General features: G+C 40.9%; 1 long non-coding RNA gene across 1 annotated transcript; it reads left to right on the top strand.

Moving 5' to 3' along the window:
- The first annotated feature begins 5,247 nt into the window (after positions 1-5,247).
- Positions 5,248-20,663, top strand: LOC141573722 (uncharacterized). Its single transcript, XR_012499736.1, has 3 exons — positions 5,248-5,752; positions 12,345-12,468; positions 19,076-20,663. It is a non-coding gene; the product is annotated as an uncharacterized LOC141573722 (long non-coding RNA).
- Positions 20,664-22,187: the final 1,524 nt, after the last annotated feature.

Below are 22,187 nucleotides of genomic sequence, written 5' to 3'. Positions count from 1 at the left end.
CCAGATGGAGGCATTAAGATTTCTAAAATTTTCCAAGAGTAACAACCAAGGTAAAATGTCTAAGAATAACCTAAGAAAAGGATAGTAGGAACTATCAAAAAATAAAAGTAAAAACTACTGAAAGATATAAAAGATGCTTTAATCACATGATTCTAGATTAAAAGATCATATCTCCAAAATATCAGAAGTTATAAAATTGATTTGGGGTTTATTGTGAATAAAATCATATTAGTAATATAATAATTAATAAGATAATGAGACTTTTAGTAGTTCAAGAATAGCCAGATTAGAAAATAGGACAGGAAGTCCAGATATGGGCTCTGATATCAATAATAATTTAATATAAGAGATGGAAGGCATTACAAATCAGGGAGATAAATAAAGGTTATTCAGTGAATGGAACACTCGTTAGCTACTTGGGGGGAAAAGAAAAGATTGAAATCATACAGTGAACCATATATTGTGATAAATTCCAGAAACATTTAAAAAGTAACACAATTAGAAAAAAACTAGAAATAAATATGGATGTTTACACAAACTCTAGATGAACAGTAAGTTTCTGAGGAAAGTATACAAAGATTTCCATGCATCAGAAGCATCCTAATTTTAAACAAAACACCAGAGGATGTTATTTGTTTACAAATCCAACAAGGGGCTAATTCCTTCAATACATAGAGAGTTCAGATCACTTCAAAGGTAACATCAAAAAATCTCAGGAGCATAGAAGGCAGAGAAAAGGAACACACATTCACAAAGAAAAATAGATGTCACACTCCAATGGTAATTCACTCAGTTCACATCAAAATGAAGTAGTTTTCCACCTCTCAAGTGACACAGCTCTGTTTATGAGGATGAAATGCCAGTGATCACCAATCCCTTGCGTAGGTTACTGGATATTTTTTGTGAAGTATGGTTGATTTACAATGCTGTGTTAATTTCTAGTGTACTCCTCAAGCTTTCTTAGAAAGCAGTCTGGCAGTTGATATCAAGAGTCAAAAATATTCATATGCTTTAATCAACTAATTCAGCTTTGAAAAACTTAATCAGGAAGTATTTCAAAATGGCAGGGAAAAGTCAGTACGGATGCAAGTCACAGACATACTTTTATATGTATATATATATATATATATATATAAAATCTCAGCCAAAATATTCTTCCAAACGTTAACAAAGTAGAATATTTTGCAGCCATGAAAAAGTGTGTCCATGAAAATATTTTATGACATGCCGAAGTGTTACGCTTACGATAGGCTTGAGAATAAAATTAATATATAAAATGATTTGTAATATACAAACAATGTACCCTTCTGAAGGAATTATGTCTATAGGTAGAAGCATTTTCCTTATTTTATTTTTTATTCATTTTCAGAGTTGGAGTCCTTTCATTGTAGGTGACAAAATCAATTTCCAATGTGTTTAAACAACACCCAAAATTGGGGATGCATGGGATTTATTGGTTCCTGTAAATGAAAACCTCAGATCTGAGGTCTGGCTTCAGTCAAGGAGAGATACTGTAGCCCAGATGATGTCAAGGGCTGGTCTTGTCCTGTCTTCATTCTGTGTCCAAAGATGTCTCAGCATGCTGCTTCTAGGCACTCAGCATCCCAGATCATCCATCCAAACCAAGAGAGGTCTCTTTGGCAGCTTCCTCTCTTGATAGAGGAAGCTTATCATTCACATGGGCACAAGCACGTATCTCCTCACATAATAGTGGCTCTTACTGGGTTATTTGCCAATTCTCCAATCATGTGTGAGGCCAATACAATGAGGGGTATTATTTGTCTTAAACCAACTGAGATCTACCTCTGGTGCTTCAGAATGAGTTGGTAAATTGAGCTTAAATCACAGGACTAAAAACAAAAGGGAGGTTATTTATCCTAAAGCAAATTCTGGGCCCTCTTCTAAGACTGGGGACAGATCCAGGACAACAGTTCTGTCCAGTACTGAGTACTTTCAAATTATCTTTAATGAGCAAATGTTAAAATTATGATCAGAAAAGATGATAAATAAGAAGAAACTTGAGGAAGGGGAATGGAAAGCTTTCCTGTTTCATAAGAAATATTGAACCCATTAAGTGCTTGGAAGAAAAATGGAAATGTGTCAAGTTTGTAAAAGTTCTGAAATGAATTACAATTGATTTCACAGACCATGTAGTAGACAGTGCTCTACAGTTAGTGTGTCTTCGGGCTCTTTGAGTATTTCAGTTCTTTCACTTAATAGTTGCTTCATTTGGGGCAAATTGCATCATCTCCATGTGGCTCTATTTCCTCATCTGTAAAAGAGATATAATATTACCTTCCCAACAGGGTGATTGTGAGGATTTAGAAAAATAGATGTGTGCTGAAGCAATAGTAAGCATTTAAAGAATCTTAACTATTAAGTTTACTTAATACATAATTAAAAAATTATTATGCAGACTTTTTAAAATTGCATAGTATTTAAATAGCCTATATGTGCTGTACAAGAGAGGAAGGCTTAATATACCTTGTATAATACATTTTTCACAGCCTTAACTAATTTTCACATTTAATCACACACACACCAAAAAGTTATTCCTTTCACAATCATGAAGACTTACTGTGAAGAAAAGGATGATGAAAGAGAGTAGAGGAGAAAATAAAATGCTTTCTCTACAAAGTGATGGCTTAAAAACTAAGAAAAACACCTTTTTAAGACTTTGGTCACCATATTCATAGCTAATACTTAGGTATAGTTTTTCACATGCCTGTGGTTAATGTTCTAATTGTTTTCACAATTAGTAAATGATTGACTCATCACAATAGTCCTATAAATTGCTATTATTATCCCCCCATTATATGGGTGAGGAGATTGAAGCCCCTAGAAGTTAAGAAATTTGCACAAGGCCCCACAGCTAGCATCGGAGCTGGGATCCAGATGCAGGAGTGTGGCTCCAGGAGGGGCTTGTAAACACTCCATCTGCTCTCCCCTGCAGGTGCAAGCCAGCCTCCCGCTGTTACTGTAAATAACATGATGTGGTTCACCTAGTCTTGAAATTCACATTCTTTGTAGCTTTCTCTCTGGGGCAGCCATCAGGAGCAGCCAGGGACCCTGAGTACATGCTTCTGGACTATGACCAAGAAGGTAGATGGAAGGAAAACAGTTTAAAAATGGTACCTTTAATGTGCATTCTTCAGTGGGCAGAAAAATACCTGCCTAGTGAGGAACTGAAGCCTTACCAGCCACGTGCAAATTATGCTTCAGACACTCCCGTTGCCCTTGAGTCCACACAGTCAGAACTACAATGGATCAGGGACATGAATCTTGTGCAAATGCAGGGAGTAGGAGTACCTGCCATTTTAAGATCTCAAGGAGTATGAAAAGCATGTGAAGCTTTCATCACCAGAGACCTGCAGTCACTTCCACTATTTCCCTCAGGGCATGTCCACAGCTTCACTGGTCCTATTCAGAATGAAGATGACAGCTAGCACCTGCTGACCCCTGAATCAGTGATAGGTTCTCCCTTGAAAGGAAGCATATCCCCTTCATGGGTTACAACTAGTTCATAACCTAAATAATTCTATAGATGTAGAAGGGATACTTTCATTGGTTCTGCTATCACAGACTTGTCTCCAAAAGAACATGCCACCAGTTACTCCATTTTCAGCCATTTAAAGATATACTTAACAGGCTTCCTTCTTTAGTGCAGTTTTAGGTTTACAGAAAAATTCACAGAAAGTGGAGTTCCCATATATTCCTTATGCCCTGCACACAGCTGCTCCTGCTGTCAGCATGTTACATTAGTGGATGTACTCATTCTTTTTGACATCCTTCATTCCTCCTCCCCTAAAATTTAACATGCCGGATATTCACGTCTCTTGTGGCATTTACATGCGATTTACATCACTTCTCAGGTTTATGTGAGGTTTACAGCACGTGCATGTTGTCTGTTTAAGCGTAGATTGGGGGCAAGTTTTCTGTGTAAAAATATGATCATTAGTGAGCCTTATGCTGCTGGGCTTTTGGGTTGTCAGGTCCTGTTGACCATTGCTTCAGTTATTGGGATCATTGTCTACGGACTTTCAGTTTTCATTGTATTTTCAGCAGAACTTCCCAAGAACCTGAATGGAAGAGACCCAATCCAGAAGTACCTGACTGTGCAGGTGGGCCACGCCCATCACTGCTTCCCTCATCAGTTTTAACATCATCGTGACCCTGAACGCCTTATATGAGAAAGTGGCAATCAAGATGACTGAGTCTGTTAAGCTCCTTCTGCAGCTGAGGTCATTTCTACACCAGTTTTAGAACCAGGTCAAAACAGAGACTTTATCTTTTAGGCACTTCAATTCCAGTACATTACAGTCTTTAGAAAACTTCAAGTGTAAACGTATTTTCTCTAGCCTATATGAGAAGTGAATTAGCTGCAGCTATGCATTAGTAAAAGGGACAAAGAAAGCTTTAGAATGTCCAAGCTCTGTGTAAATATGTCAGTGCTTAATAATAATTTCAATTACATTAGATCATGTACCCTATTGTTGAAAGTAAATAGTCTCTCTATTGCAAATAAGTGGAAGAGGGTCGTGGTTCCAGTGGCAGATTTGCTTGTGCGTTACGGAGAGGACAAGTAATCACACTGTTATGTGTCCTCCCCCCATGCTGTTCCTGTTAGTGTAGCTCCATTCTCATCAGCTGTGGCTTCTATAACAAATGTTTCTTCTCTCTGGCTTGTATCCCAGCCAGCGGCTTAGCGGCCCTAGTTAACTGCTTCCCACACACTGCATGTGGCTGGGTCGTTCTCCCAGTTGTCTGCTCAGTGGTCATCTTCTGAAAACACTAAGACCAATTCAAATTTTGAACTAGCAGGATGTTTTATGTTCCCCAAATGCTTCTAGCAAATTGCCCCGTGTTTTGTTTGTTTTCTTCAATAGTCCTACCTTCCTGCCGTTCAGGGAGACAAGAGAATTTCACTTAGCAGGATGTGTAGAAGTAGCTTTCTTTCAACTTACACCTGACAGAGGACAGTTCTTGCCCATTGGATACTGTTGTGCTTATAAATTTTAAGGAACGGGTGACTTTGTTTTTTTTTTGGCTTGTGTGATATTGCATTCATAGTGGGAGAAACTCTTACAACAGTGTGTACAGTTGGAATTAACATAGTAGTTATTTTAAGGAATTCAAAACAGCTTATATGAAAAAAGTGTGAATTGTGTATATATATATATATATATATATATATATATATATATATATATACATATTTAGCTTGTTAACTCATGTGTCCGTGGCTTTGATTATGGTCTCAAAGCTGTTCACAGTTTTACAGACTTAACTTTTCTTTATTCTAGCTGCAGAGATCCCAAGGACCAGACTGACTGTGGGAACAACCTAGCCATGAAGGTGTTCTTCTTCCAGTTTGTCAAATACTACTCCTCGTGTTTCTACATCACATTCTTTAATGGCAGATTTGTGACTTATCCTGGAGATCTGGTGTATTGGCTGTGAAAATACAGAAATGAAGACGTGTGAATACAGCTTTGTGTTCGGACAGTCTAACCTGTTTCATGTTTTCTCTTAGTTGCCCAATGAAGAGTGTCTTTACTCTCTGTTCCTTAGATTTTTTTAGGCATAAAATAATGACTTTATTTCATGTTAGAGCTATCTAAAATTTAAATGAGATTTTCTTTCTAATATTCCAGTGTGACCCAGGTGGCTGTCTCCTTGAACTGATGATGCAGCTGACAATAATCATGGGAGGACAGTCCATCTGGAATAACATACAAGAGGTGTTACTTCCGTGAGTACTAAGTCATGTGATCTTGGGGTGAGAACGGCCCACCCATCCAAGTAATTTTCCTGCATGCCCATCTCTAAAACAGGGGAGACTCTCTGCTTATTAAAGCTCTCCAGATAAGATGATCCAGCCAACAGTGTAAACATACCTCCTGTTTAATAATTATGTTTAAATTCCTTCCTTTTTATGTTTAAATTAAATCCTCAAGTGCTATAGTTTCTGCTTATTAGCCCATCACTGGGGACTGACTGATCAGAGCCCGTTGAGAGATGGCCCTTTTTGGGGCCGTGAACTAAGTTTTCCCACAACATCCCGCAACTTTCTCCTCCTTTTATACATGCATTTAAAAATCCATAACAGGAATTTGTTGAGTGCCTAGTATGTGTTAGTCACTGTATTAAATGTTGTACATATATGTGTGTGTGTGTGTACAATTTAATCACCCAAACAATCCTTATTCTTATCTTCCTTTTCAAATGAAGATCCCGTGGCTTAAAGAGGGTAAATGATTTGCCCAATTTCTCATTGCCAATAAGAGACCACTGTGGGACTCAGATGTAAGACCCTATCTCATGGAATTCATGTTCTTCTAAGAACAGAGACTCTCTTGGTGTCCTAAGGCACAGGGCTACATAATGTTTTAAGAGACACTTGTCTAAAATAATAACTACAGAGGTTTTGACTTACTGTTCTCTTCCTAAAAATGAGAAAAGCAGATGTTAGCAAAAGTCACACTGTCCTTTGGATTTTCACATAAGCCCTATCCCATATCAAAGTGGACATTCCAGTGTTATCTGCAATTTCTGAACATTTCAAGGAGCTTAGTGTATTCACTTTCTTTTGTAACAAGTATCCCCAAATGACATGGTAGTAGGAAGAAAAAAGAAATAGTCTCCACTAAACAACACAAATTTAACCTCGTAGGGTTCTTGAACGCAGGAGCCTGCTGAAGTCAAAATATTGGCACGGCTGTTTCTGAAGGCCTCAGGGGAAACTGTATCTTTGACTTTTCTGGCTTCCAGAGGCCACCTACGTCTCTTGGCCTGTGACCTCTTTTCCTTCTCTCAAGGTCAGCATGGTTGTGTGCCTCTGACTCTGATCCTGTGGTCAAATCTCCTCTCCTCTCTCCCCTCTTCTGTCTCCCTCTTCCTACTTTAATGACCCTGGTGATTACAATGGGCTCACCTCTATAATCCAGCTCGTCTCTCTTAGAGAATTCTGGTTAGCAACGTTAACCGCATCTGAAATCATAGACCCCCTTTGCAAGGGAAACTGACCTCTTCCTATTTTCTGGTGATAAGGACATAGACATATTGGGGGGGAACATTTTTCTGCCCACCACACTAAGCTTTTTAAGATAATTTCTGGCTTTGAGTTTCTGTCCTCATGAAACTGTTGATCTCTCTTCTGTCTTGCCTTCAACAAAATCATTCTGCTCCTGGCCAACCTAACTGCATTGCTCACCACTCTCTGTGGTGTCCCCCAAAACCAATTACACAAGCAATTCTTACTGTTGTTTGGAGCATGGAGGAGAAACTCAAACAACTTGAATTTTGAAATAAAAACTTCCATCATTTTAAAATCTTCCATGCCACTATAAAAAAATTATTTTTTAACTTCATTTTTTAATTTTTAAACTATTTTAAACTTTGTAACTTTTTTTAAACTTTACTTTTTTTCTTATCATCCTTCATTGTAAGCTCCAGAAACCTGCTATTCTGCCCACCGCATCCAAGTTCCCTTTCACTGTTTCTCCTCCCTTCCCTAACTTTCCTTCACTCTCCCTTATTACCAATTTTCTGTCCATTCTCTTTATAGGGCAGTTAAATTATTTTTTCTTTCCTTCTTTCTGTTTTTGCAGAGTGAACACATTTGTGTGTCAGTGTGTCCTTCCACATTTCTTCACAAGGTCTTCATCTTTCAGCTTCAGGATGGATTACTGTGGTCTGTCTCTAAACAAAGGCATTTCCCTTGTCCCCCAGCTCACCATGCCCCTCAAAAAAAAGATTCTGATCTTTGCTGTGAAATGAATCTTTTTTTTCCCTACTGTGCAGTAGACAACTCTTACCCTGAGCTCACAGTCAGATTTCTCCAGAGGAGTAAAAGTAGCTCATGTGCAAATAATACTACTTTTCTCTGTGAAAAGAAATAGATCAGATAGAGGAAATACTTAACTCAGATTACTCAAAAGCATTTCCTGAAGGAAATAGGTTAATTATTTAACACTAAATTTTGTTGAATCTGGTTATCAGTGAGCTATTTTTACCAATCAAGAAGGATATATTTCCTAAATTGGTACTGAGCAATTCATGTGAAATGAAACTTGCTCACATTAACTAGTTTAAAGTAAAGGATGCATTATAGTATCTGTGGTCTGTTTATACCTTCGCTTAAGTAAGCACGTTGTTGTAGGTTCCAGTGAGCTGAACTTTGCCTACATGTATTTCTACTCTGGGCTAAAATATTTAGGGAAAATATTTTGAATTATGTTTCCCTTTTTTGAATACCAGAAATTCTGAATGGTAGCCAAGTTCGAGGGTGGCTTGTGTTTTCCTCACTGCCTCTTCTCTTTGTATAAGGTGCCAGTTTCCTTCTTAATTTTTCATATAAAATCCTAACATACTAAAGATCTATCAATTACTCTTGCTGCCCCAAAACTATACCCATCCTCAAAAATACATAGGAAGGGAAAAGAAAACTTATCAAAGTTAGTGACTATTTTCATGCTATTTAAATATGTCTAAAGGAACATAATGAAATGAATTTTACCATATCTCACCTGCCTCCACCCCCCAATCCCATGTGGGTTTGTTGAGTAGGATTCTGGGAGCAAATGAAGAAGGACAGTGATGCCGTGATCCATTCTCTCTCTGGGGTCTCCCCAGCACTTGGATCGGCACTTGGTATAAAGTAGGTCTCAGTCCGAGCCAGCTGAGTGAGTGAGTGACTCACAGGCATCGAATGAGTAACATCAGTGAATTAACAGCATTCTTTGTAGGACTCAGAGACTAAGCTGAGTGCCCTATGGCCTTCCCAGCCTCACGTACTATTTTGATGTTGGGGTCATTTCTGGGAATGTTATTCTGTACTTGACAAAAGTCTAGTACAATTCCAGGGTTAAGTAACTTGCCCTAGGGAAATTTTATGATAAAATATTAAGAAAAATGGTTAAATGCCCAACATGACATAGCACTGTCCTTTGGTGTTTAGATAATGTATGGCTGTAATTTTCTTACTTTATATGCTTTCTACATTTTCCACCGTGTGTACGCACTACTATATAGTAAGAAAATGCAAATATTTAAAAGAGAAAATCTCTCTTCTCCAGATAAGATTTGGTTAGAGGATGAGTCAGATAGATATATTAAGAGAATCTTAAATACATGTGTCCATAATTCACTCTTTAAATCCAGGAACAGGAAACTCAGGAATGAAATAGATTAAGAGAATCAAAGATACTTGTATTCAAGATTAGCAAGTAGGAGTGTCCTCAAAAGAAAAGGTGATTATCTATAATTCAGGGATTAAATGTGATAATGAACGTACAAAGACAACATGAAGTAGAAAATGCCACGTGGGAAGCACTGAGTAAAGGGCAATTTACCATGATTATGCCAATATGTGTGGTCAATTCCCAAGCAAATTATTGTGTAACCCCTGCTAGAGGGAGAAAGCTTCCAGCCTTGGCTGGAGAGTGGGGAGGATCCAGTGTCTGTATTTTTTAAAATGTCTACAGGTGTTTCTCATGTGCAAATTGGTATCCCTGCATGAGAACCATAAACCAACAGAAAGCCCAAAAGACCGAGGACAATGATGGGTTGCCGACAGCCCAAGCTTTTCTGCCACAGAAGAGTGGTTCCAGTCAGGAAGACTGAGCAAGAGGCTCAGAGTCTTAGCTAAGGACAAGCAAGTCGGGACTTCTAATACGACCTAATGTCATCGACGGGGGAGGGCAGTTCAGCACAAGAAGGGAGCACCAGGTGAGTTAACATGGAAGTTACACCCTGGATCCAAACCGTGATGGATTTGGGTCCCGGAGGGTTAAAGCCCTGCTTCCGTTGGGCATGGACCGCATTCCACAAGAGGCTGAGACAGGAATTATGAGGCAGAGAAAAATTCCCCCAGGGGACTCCCGAGTCTGGGTGCCTGGAAGGGTGATGGACGAGCGCGGTCCCAGCTCCACCCGCACCGCAGGGCTCCGAGTGGCTGTGGAGCTGTGCGCTCCCGGCCGGACCTCAGACCTGACTGCAGTGCTCCGGGCTGCGGCCTGGGGAGCGGCGTCAGGAGCAGGCTGTCCCCGTCATTCTCGTAGGAGCTGCAGTGACCGCCACCCCGGTGGCCACGGCGTTCCCAAGCCAAGGGTCTAAGTGACTTCAACCTTATTTACAGGTGACCACAGCTGGTTAGCCTGTGTTGCTCAAAAAGAAGATCCCATATGGGGTTTTGATGTGTTAGGGGGTTTGCTAATACCTGGCCTGCTTTGAATCGTTTCATCTTGACAGCAGCCTGGGCAGTCGAAGTTTCACCTCCCAATTTTATTTCAACATTTTTTGTTGAAAGTATAGTTGGTGTAAAATATTGTGTTAATTCTTGGTATACAGCATAGTGATTCACATATACATACATATATATATATATGTATTCCTTGTCATATACTTTTCCACTATAGGCTATTAAAAGTTATTGAATGTAGTTCCCTGTGCTATACAGTAGGATCTTGTTTGAAACAAAAATTACTAAACAAAGTAACAAAGGAAGCAGACTAAACCTATCCATGTATACGGCACAGTTGAGTTTATCTCAGGATTTAAATGTGGTTTTGAGCTCCAGGATCTCTTTATCAACTTATCATATGTAAAGTGCCTGTGGAACACTTCTCAGAAAAATGTTTAAAAATCATAAGATTTAGAGAATAAAGAAGGAAGATAATTATACTGAAAAGCAGGTATCAAAATATAGAAATGGGCATTTTGTGATACAGTAATATGTGAATTATTGGAAGGACGTGTTGAATGAGAGGATCCAGTGGTGGGTCTACTGACCGCAACATTCTGCCACAGCAGTGAGTGTAAATCAACTTCTGAGATCTGCAACAATTGCATTTTGAATGTAAATAAAGTTAAATAACAAATAAGCCATGAAGTGTGGATTCAGATTCAGGGGTATCTCGAGTCCATATCCCCACCACTTCACAGAGCTCCCTGCTCTTCCCCTAATGTCATTGAAAGAATTGGGGAAAGTTTGTGAAGCGAAGGGCATGTTCCATTGCAAAGAAATCTCGTAGCAACCCTGGGAGCATGGCCAGGGAAAGGTTAACGCTGAGATCAGAGGCAGTGGGAAACCTAGCAGGGGAAGCTCTTTACAAGTCACATCATATACTCTGTGTGTGTCCACGTGTGTGTGCATACAGACGTGTGGGCATGTATGATGTATACACCTGCCTTTCGTGTGAAGACGCCTCACTGTCCAAATTTGAAATCCATCCAAACGTGCAGTGCAGTCAGCCGAAGCTCCGCCAGATGCTAAGTTGTCTGTTGTTGCTCTGTCTCTTCTGCTGAACTCCACGAGTAAACCACGCGCCAGCTGTTGCTTTCAGGAACAACAGCTCTGTAGTCTACAGGTCCATGCCTTGTTTCACTGCCAACTCCGAATTCCTTTCAGGACAAATTGCCATTTGAAAAAGGGGGAAGCATTCAGTTGTCCCACAAGCCTCTGAGTGAGGAAAAAATTTAACCTTAGAGACAGCTCTGTGGGACAACATCCAGAAGGGTGCAGAGCACTGGGCTGCGAGTCGAGGCTGTTTCTTTCAAGCTCTGCACTGAATTTGAGGTGGCATGTCACTTCTTTGGCCCTTGATTTGTTCAGCTGAAATTAGGGTCTTGGACCTGTTCGATCCAACGGTAGAGTATCACTTTTCTGCTCAGTGATCCTCCATGGTTCCACAATTCCTTCAGAGGGAAAAATGAACATCCTCACGGCAGCCTCTAAGGCTCCACCCCCCAAAACCACCACTTATTTCCTATTCACTCTGGCCCACACCAGCCTCCATGCTGTCTGTCCAGCGTGAGGGACCTCAAGGCCTGTGATCACTGTTCCCTCTGCCCACACCTTTGCCTCCGTCTTTGCCTTATTCAAAGGTCACTTGCCCCATCCACACTCCTCCCTACCACACATTCCTCGCCCTCCTTTATTTTCCTCTGCAGCACTTATCACCAGCTCACCGACCCTGTATTTCTTTCTTTTACTTATTTTCTCTGACAATTTACAAACTGGAAATGCCATGGTGGATAATAGCAGAGAAATGGGGGAAAAAACAAATGAGGGTAGGTATCTTCTAAAAGCTAAAGTGCCCACCTGAAAAGGAGGTAGGAGATAAAGTAGTAGTAGTCGTTACAATTTTGGTAAACACAAGGTACGTAGTCAGGACTAGTTTTCACAATACTTGAGTGTAGGTAGGCAGCAATAAAAAGAAATTTATCCTGAAAACAAGAAATTAAATTCTTGGGAAGATGATGTGTTCAGCTTGAAATGTCAGTAATACTTTTATGACCTTGGTCTGATAATATCTTGCTTTATAATTTGATCTGTTTGACAGATGGGTCATGAATCTAATGATGCCACAGTTTCGGGAGCAGAATAGACCACCCCACGATGGGAATGGGACAACCATCTGTATCCAACGGGCAAACTGGGGTTATTTTATGAATACCCTGAAATGAGTAAGTCATCAGTGGGGATTTCTGTGCTGTCGGTTATACTAGAATATGCTTTGGGTCTCAGAAGCATCGGTTACCGAGCCAAACAAAGACCTAGCATACCGAAACGGATCCCGCTTTTCTCAATTAGATGCAATTATGCAGTCAGGCTTTCAAATAGGTTGCCTGTGTATATCTTTGTCAATATTTATGTTGTACAAAGCTGAAGGTTTACTGCCAAGGAATGAAATGGAATACTCATTCAGGTAATTCTCCATCATTGATTCTCAGATCCTTCTGGTCATGTCGTCTAAGGATGAACTCAGAACCGTTACTAGATGGGACTCAGCACGGGCTGCAGCCCGTGTGGCACAGCTGTTGGCTGATATCCTTCTAAACAGAGTCATGTGAGCCCGCCAGCCTGTGCAGAAAGCCCGCAAGAGCATCCTGCCTCATGGCAGCAAGGGTCACAGGGTCACCCCTTCCACACCTCACACCTGCCTTTGACATTTTTCCTATTTCTTCTGGCCGATGGTTTCAGCCTGGTTCCTTGAGTCACCTCATGGCACATCACTGGCTTGAAATCAGGATGAATTTGCTGATCTGGAGTATTGGTAGAACACAGATCCCCTCCTTCTCCAATGTCTTTGTCCATTTCTGTAAATTTGCTTGGCCTTTGTTTCTCTTTGTTTGAACTTGGTTTTGAGCTCTCGGTTGCCTTTAAATTGTTGCATCTCAAAATAGATTTCCATAGGAAACTTCATCTTTTCTATTATGCATGGCGCACTTTTATCTACTAGAAGGCTGATGATGTGCACGTTTTGTATCTGAGACCTTTGAGCTCACCACTGCCTTGAATTACTTTTTTTTTTTAAGCTTAGGAGACAGGAAAGTATTTTTGTCAATAGGCTTTGCATTTATGCATGCCGGTTCATGTCTGCAAGACACCCCATTGGGCTTCTTGTTTATAAGTCTACAGAAAGAGGGAGTTTTCTTTTTCCTAAATTACATGCTATATATATAATAATTGCTTTTAAAATATATAATATACATAGAAACGCATCTGATTCCCTCGGTGAATGAAAGGTCATTTTGTGTCATCTTCAGTCAGCTATGCTTTGTGGCCTGGTGTCTGATTTGAGTTTCATCTTTGCTTTTGTTGTGCTTAGTGACCAGGTTCGATTAAGGGTGCAGCTCCTGTCCCTGGTGTAGAAATTACGTTCGTTTTTTCTGCTTATTTTCAAAAGGACTTTAATCCAATGACCTGTTATTCCAAAATGAGTCATAATTGTAAATATTTCTTATTGGGGCTATTATCAGCATTAATAATAACAACAACATTCTGAGGGCAGCATATCATTTGGTATTTTAACACACACGAAAAAAGCCTTGGAAAATAGTTATTGTTCTAGTTAAGTCAAATAAAGGTCATTGAAAGGAAAAGTTGTACGCTTTTGGGAGAAATTGATAGGACTTTTAGAACTTTATAGTCTCATTAAAATACTAATTAAATAATTCAGCCTAACTCTACCCTACATAACAGGATGGAGTAACAGCTATTGTAGAGAGATTGTTCAGATTTATTCGTTTTCCTATTCTCTAAATAATCCCTAACGAATTAGAAAATTCAATCCATTTCTGAGAGTAGGCAGTCTGTTATTCTGTATTCAACGCTGGAGTGAAACTTATTTTGTGTTCTTTTCGTTCATGGGAGATAGGATTTCCAAGTGCTTTTTGAATTATTTTTGTTCCTCTCAAATAAAGTGCCTTTGGTGGTGATCTCCTGACCTCAGTTTCCTCCTCCCAGTTTTCCCCATGATCATTAATGACACCACACCTGCCTTTTTAGTTAGGCCTCTTAGCCGCTGAAGGGGAACAGCTTCTGACAGATGACCCTGGAGCCCTCCACCCTTGCTTCTTTAGGCCTCGCACCCTGCCACCATCCCTAGTCTCCTTCGCCAGAAGTATCTTTCTCTGCTTTTCTGCCTGGAAGGGCTCTTGCCAAGCCTTGGCAGCAAACCCTCAACTTTTTAGAGATTTTCTGCTCTCCTCTCTAAGCATGAATTGCAGTTGATTCTTGTCTTGATGGTGCGTGATCATGTCTGTGTCCATTGCGCTCCCCGGCTGGACTGATCCTGTCGGAGGCAATAGTCAGGCTTTTCATCTTCCCGTGCATGTCTGAAGCACCACAGCCTGGACCCCGGTTCTCATACGTGTTTAAGTGACTTGAGCTTGGAGTTTCAATGCACTCACATACAACTGTTAGATGAGTTGGCGGTAACATTGTCCCCAAGGCCCCCACAAGTTTCTATAGGCCATATGTTTTTTTTCTGAGTGAAATTTCTCTTTTATTTGTTCTAGTGATTTCCCCACTGTCCTTTGAGATTATTGGAGTAACCCTGAGTTATTAACCACAATAGCTCACCACCAGAAGCAAAAGATCCTGCTGTTTGAGAACTCAGACACGGGACATAAGAGAAATAATCTATCAGTCTTAAAATCTGGAAGCCATAAGATACCGTTTTGTACTTAGAGCACCCACAGCACAAACACCAGTCTCTCAAGAACTTGGCGCTGCCTTCCCAGAGGGCGGGTGCCGTAAGTGAAATGCAGTGAGTGATGAAGTGAGAGCTCTTCGTCTCTGGTACTGCCTTTTCCACCCTTGCTGTGTTAACTTGATCTTCCCTTCATATATTATGTTCTCCATTTAATTTACTGCAGTTAATATCAGTTGTTCTTCAACATCTCCTTGCACCCGCCCCCTCCATTCCCTCTCTCTCCAGTGCTCTCCCACCCACGCCTCTCCTGCGCTCTCCAGGACCAGGCCTTTCTCCCCCACGCCCTCACCTCTGTTCTGTCTGCCCACCACCTGCACTGACATTTCCTTAACTCCACAGAATGAACTTTCCAAAATGGCAGCTGAGTAACTGGGGGGGATTGTAGACCTCTCATCTCTTTACTGATTCATTCATTTATCTATCCAACAAACACTGAGCACCTGCTATGCCAAACACTGTATCAACTGCTGAGGAGACCAAGACAGGTAAGACTTGGTGTCTGCACTCCGCAGGGCAGGCGAGACTTGACGAGTAGTTGATGGATTCCTAAGCAGGTGAACACACATTGGACTTCATAGAGCTGGGAATATTTGAACTGAATTTTGAAAGGTGAAAGGAAGTTAGCTCTCTAATGTGTGGTAGAGGGAGTGGACACTTCATGCAGAGAGGTAGAGACATATAAGAGTACACGGCATGAAGCGGCTTGGCCAGACTGAAGAACAACAAGTAGGGTTAGAACAAAGTATCCACAGGTGGGAATATCAGGTGCACAAGGCCACTGTCACGATGGGTCTTGTGTGATTAGACTTGAATGTATCCTTAAAGAAACAGGGCTATATTGGAATATATGTAAGCAAGAGAATTGTATAATGATTATGTTAAAGTAGATCTGGTTATACTGGCAGCAGAATGGATAATAACATTTTTGGGGGGAGGCCCATATTTTGGGGGGAAAGGATATTTCGGGGGCCACCCCAGGTAATCCAGACAAGTGGCACACGCCTGCAGAGAGGCCCTGGGCAGAGGGAGAGAGTCGTGGGTGGCAGAAGTGGTGACTGCTGCAGAGGGGACTACAGGGCCGGGGCGGCGGGCTGCAGAGCTGCTGAGGTGACTTTCCAGTGACCCATCTGGAGAGCGGATCTGCAGTGGGAGTGTAAGGGGAGGAGATGCATTCGAGGAGATGGTTCTGTGTGTGGCATTTTGATTGCAAAATGTCTATGGGACATCTGAGGAGTGATGCCCGTTGTTAAGCTGGATTCAACAGTCAGGAGCTCAGAGGAGCTGTGGGTGAGGCCGTGGGGGCGATTCATTCCTGCCAAGTGGAGGATTGAGGACGAGGCCCTGGGGAAAATGGCCATGTACATGGCACATGGGAGAAGAGAAATCCACCAAGAGAAAGAAGAATAGCAGAGCTGTTGGGAGAAACTAGTTGAGGCAACACAGAGAAGGCTGTAACCTGGCTTAAGAGGGATTTGAACACTGACTAAAAGGAGCATAGTGAGAAAGGGGGGGGGTGTGTGGGGCAATAAAGAAAGAGCTAAAGCCCACCTTTAATTGCCAAGCCTGGGGAAAAGGAGGAGGAGGACTATACTTAGGTAGACTTTAAAAAACAGATCTGTGTGTATCTGTGTGTGTGCATATGTGCACACAAACTTTTCTGTCTGGGCTTTTTAAGTTTATTTAATAAAACAAAAATTAAGGGGGGAAAACATCCCCCTGAGAGGAAAATATTTGTCCACGGCAAAAGCTAACTGGTAATCAAATAAACACGAGCTGAAAATGCTGACTAGTTTGAAACTCGCAGCCACCGGCAGTACAACTCCTGTCTCAGTGCTGCGATGAGGGCCGTGGGGGATGCAGGGCTCTGAGCCCTGAGGAGTCTTCAGCGCAGGTACTTCTCCAAGAAACTGGACTTTAAAGGGAAGAAGAAAGTGTAGAACATATCAGAGAGCAATACAGGGCCGTGAGAGATGGTTGGTCCAGGGTTCGTTTTGTTTTACAGTGGGCGTTTCTGGCCTTGCTGAGTTGCTAGGCCTTTGCTCTTTTTGGTCTTTGTTCCAAAAGCTTTTTAGAAAGTTCTTCTCGCTTGAAAATCTGAACACATTTAATCATGTTGGGTTATTTCTGGTGTTTTATTTTTTAATTAAAAAATTATCTGGAATTTATTTTAATGTCATAAATGAGGACAGTCTACCAGGCCTTCCAATGATTTAGCTAATTACTGCAGAACTTGAATCCACTGATTTGAAGTGTCAGTTTTATAATATTACTAAAATCTCATAAATATCCACGTCTATTCTTGAAATGTAATGTATTTCATTCATACTCTCAGTGCACTATTTCTATACTGTTTCCATGAACATAGATTAATACCTCCTAGAGTTGGTCCTGTTTTATCCTTTTCCAGAATATCCCTAATACTACAAATTCAAACATCCCTCCTCATTACTTTATTTGTATATATAGGTATATTTCTGGAATACATTTAGGATCACTTTTCAGATTTTTTTCTTAAATCCATTTGGGAATATTAACTAAATTTGCATTCAGATACTAAATTTATTTTGGAGAAAAAATGTTCTATGTCCCCCAAATTTGAGTCTGCCCACTGAAGAGGGTGGTGCATTCTACTGTTCATTCAATCATCTTTTTTTTTCTTTTTTTAAATCATTTATCAGAATCTTCTTAATATTTTTCATTAATTTATTTCTGAATAGTCTGTGCCTGCTTTGTCATTATAAAATGATATCTTTTCTGGGTTTTGATCTGGGTTGATTGCTAATAAACTCTTAATTTCTGGCTTCTCTTGAATAAGAAGGAGATCTGACACTGTGAGGCCCTATTTCCAATATGGTGATGGTGAGCATTGCGTTTCCTTAGGATGTCCACTTGCCAATTTGCCAGTGGCTGCACCCACTCCAAGCATTTCTGCTACTTACCTGCCCCCGTAGGCAGATGAGCTCATGTAGGGTTAGGTGGGTTATGGACACAGATACTGACATCAATGCTGCCACGCTGCTGACCCTGTGGTGTCACTAACTCTGGTTCTTTCTCTCTGACCTCCCTGAATATGACAGCTCCTTTTGGGCTGTGGACCTACTGCATCTTTCCAGCACTGTCGGCTTTTCTGCAACACACGCCTGCCTCTCAGGTCAGAAGCAAATGTCAGCTCCTCCTACCCATCCACCCCATTCACGGTCTTGCCGTTCCTGGCCAGAGTGGTCCCTACCCCTTGACTGAGCAGTAACACTAAAGGGACTATAAATTTGCCTCTCATCCACTGTCTTAGTTACATACCTGTGCTAGTTTACTTTAAAGGTCTGCCAGTTAGGAGGGGAGGGTCTAAAAGTCTTTTAGATCTCTGACCTTATCATTTCTAACCTCTCCCCCACCCTTTGGAACAGCTTACCACAGATCTCTGCTGCCCCATCTGTAGCATTGCTCTGTAAATTACACACAGAGAGAAAAGAACTTCTAAGCCACCACCATAACTTTGACTTCCTGTGACCACACAGACCATAGAAATATCAAGATAAAAATTCCTGAAGAAGAATATTTTGCTTAGGAAGACACTTTAATTGCATACCTTTCTGTGACTTGTAATAACTTCATAGACTCTCTGAATGTGCTGCACTCACTTTCCCAGACTCAAGGGAGCTTGCTCACTTGCCTATATTCAGTGTATTTCCTCCAACATTCTCTATGCATAGCTTTCCCAAAGGTACATTTCTTATTTCTATTTAAATTGTTAGATACATCCACAATATTCTTTTTTTAATCCTCAAATACAAATCATCTTCCAAGATTGTATTATTTCAACACAAAGAGTGAATAATTTGCTTCAAGATTCCCAAGTTTATTATGAGCAAATAATTATGTTTGGTTGAAGATTTTTAAGTATGTTATTTCTACTAAGGGTATATATGTGAAAGAAACAGGTTGTAATGAGTCTTCTTTCCAGAGATTTTATATTTGCCTTTTGTTTGGATTCTTTCACTGTTGTACATTATTATTACCATGAACGTCTTTTCTCTTTGGGATTTAGTTCACCATTTTCCCCTCTCTCTTTACAGGAGTAAAAGAATTTATGTTGTCCTTCCATCCATCCACCACTCCATGTTTTGTGTCCATTCCTTCAACAGGTATTCAGTTTGGGTTCACCACAGTATATGTGGCCTCTTTCCAGTGGCCCCTCTGTTGGCTCTGGAGAACAATATATTGGAAATCAGAATGGGTACGTGGAACCTTGACTACCCAGTATAGACGCATTGTGCCAGAAAAAGCCCAGAACATCGCAGCATGGCAGCCCACCATGCAAGGAACAGCAATTCTGGCTTTGGTGGACCAATGTGAATAAAAAGGCTTCAGTGGGTGAAGACTTAGAAAAGTCCAAAAATGCATTGGCGTTGTTTCCTAAGGAATCTAGTGTTGGGTAATGTTTAATATGAGAGGGAGATGCTAACACTATCATCGTTATAAACAACATAGTTGTTGTAACTGTAATTGTTATTATTTTTAATATATTTTCTTTATAATTATTATTTGTGACTTACAAGACCCTTACAGAGGCAGTTGTTAAGGAGCGTGGCCGTTATACTGTTGCTGAAGTGTTAATTCAGTAGAAGCATGGTAATAGCATTAATAAGTACTCACTCTTTTGATCCTCACATTGACTATAAAGGTCACCCGGCAGTGCATGTATAATGGAGATAGAAATCTATCCGTTTAAGTGTTTGTAGAACTTAAAATAAGAGCAGACATTCCACCGCATTTGACCATATATTCCAGACTATCAGTTTAAAATAGGAACTACCTGATGAGGCCATAGAAACCCTTTGTGCATCCCCAATCATTCACTACCTTCCTGGTCCCCTGGGGCAGCAGTTCTTCCAGAAGGTGGCCCCATCTCTCCTCCCCACCCCACTCTTGGCCTTTGATACCAACTGTTGGTCATTAGCTAAGCATCCTCATGTCCTGCATGTGTCTGAGCTGTGAGGGAACAGAACTCAGCTGTTTACAAACTGTATTGACTATGACCAGTATGAACAGCCTCTCTCCTTCCCTGCCCACAACCCAACAGTGCAACACGGGGCTCACAACCACAGCGATTCCCATGCCAGCCCATCAGGGAACCTTCTTCCCTAGAAATATTCTTACAACCAGAGATGTTTCCTCCCTTATTTCACTGCCAGTTTCACTCCCAGGTTACAGTCCCCATCAAAAGGCTATCCCAGTTTGAATTTCTTAATCAAGTCGCATTGACCCTGAGTACCTGGCTTTTTCCTATGAGCACTCATAGAAATAGAACAGGGCCAGGCAGTGGCTGTGGGCCAGGTTCCTGGGTGAGGGGACTTGCTGGGAGCTTCAGGTTCTGTAGCCTGGCCCGAGCTTAGCTCCCAACACGGCGTCTTCCCATCTGCATTATTTCGGGCCAGGCTTCAACAGTTCAGAGTTTCATTTTATCATCTGCAAACAGAATAATCCCCTGCTGCATATTTTAAGACTGTTATGTACCACAAAGGGTGCTTAGGGAATTCAGTGAGTCAATGCATGGAAGTCACATAACCTGGTCCTCAGGAAATGTTAGTTATCTTCATTATGCACCATCGATAAAATTGGCTCACAGACTCGGCCAGGTATCAAAGCTACAGGCACAGGAATTTGACAATGTTTTACTGTCTGGATCATAGTCACAATTTTACACAGTAAAACAAGCTACCTGGGACCACCAGCTGTCAGCCCACCTGACTCCCCACCCCAGGATCCCTCAATTTATCTGATTTGCTTGCTACCCCTACTTTTTGGAGAAAGTTGGCAAATCACACACAGTCACTGACTGCTAGGTTATTTCCATTCCCATTCACTCAAATTGCCCCATTTTCAGTATCCACTGTGCTGCAAAACATAGACTAATGTTCAGAAATATGACAGCAAGGCCTTTCCCGTTCCACAGTCAGAGAACTAAGAATCTGTCATGTTTAATATGCCATGTGACACTAAGCAAAGCAGGAAAACAGGCTTCTGTGCTTTAAGAAAGTTTTTAACAATGACGTTTGAAACTAAAAGTGTTTTTGTTTGGCCTTCAGCTAACCAGAAAATTCAATTGACTCCTATTACCCATTACTCAGGTGTCCTGGTTTGATTGCATTAGGCACTTTTTCCTCATCTCCCCAGCATGGCTTTGCTCCATCAGCACAGATGGAGTGTCTCCAAGGCTGCTCCGTGTGCATAGGCGTGTGTATGCACACATGTGCACCCACTGATTGGTGCCACTGTTTCATATCCAGGAGTTGTTCTGTCTTATAACTCAAGCACTGCTTTATTATATCCTAGAAAACTGCTTTTAGATCATTGATTGAACTATAGACCATCCTTTTGCCCACATTAGAAAGTGACATCTTCCAAGACACAGGTCCTGTGTGCTTGTATTTATGTATAAGTAAGAATTAAATATGTATGTCATCCCCTCACATATTTAATTTGTGCCTTTCCAATTGAATGTGCACAGTAAAGGCTAACTTCCCATAACAGGAGAACTTTTAGGAAGTAAGAAGAATGAATTAGCCACCAGGGAGAAGACAGGATATCAAGCAGGAGTTTGGTATAAAGTCATTTATTCTAAAGCTGCTCTGGCTCAATAAATAAGTGGAATTGACATTGTTGTATCATGGCAGAGCATCTGCTATTGAAGACTGATTTTAATTTACTTTGATATAAGTGGAAAATTGTGTCAGAACAGCATGGGAAATGAAGAACACTGCATCTATCTGTACTCCTGAAGTGTGTTTCAGAGCTGCTCAATTTTGAGGAAAATTATCTTGTCTGGAGACAATAGAATTATTTTCATTGTTGGAATTTTTGTAGCTCCCAGAAGCACATCTGCAGGTGATTCTGTAAAAGTCTAGAGTTGACTTAAATAGCAGTAAATTTTAGCCTAATGAAATCAGGAGATGTGAAATATTTTTGCCTACCACCACCACCGCCACCACCACCACAAGGCAAGCACTTGTACACCCAGAGAGATTTCACATCAGAGGGAATGACAAAGCTGGTTCTGTTACTGAGGCCAAACTTGTTCTGCTCACTGCACAATAGTGATAAATAAATAAATCAGGAGACAAGGTTTTGGGGCAAGGAATAGTAACTTTATTCAGAAAGCTGGCAGACCAAGAAGATGGGGGACTA

This window comes from Camelus bactrianus, chromosome 17 (assembly GCF_048773025.1).
Source record: "Camelus bactrianus isolate YW-2024 breed Bactrian camel chromosome 17, ASM4877302v1, whole genome shotgun sequence".
In the NCBI taxonomy this organism is placed as follows: Eukaryota; Metazoa; Chordata; class Mammalia; order Artiodactyla; family Camelidae; genus Camelus; species Camelus bactrianus.
This window is presented reverse-complemented; position numbering and strand designations above follow the sequence as displayed.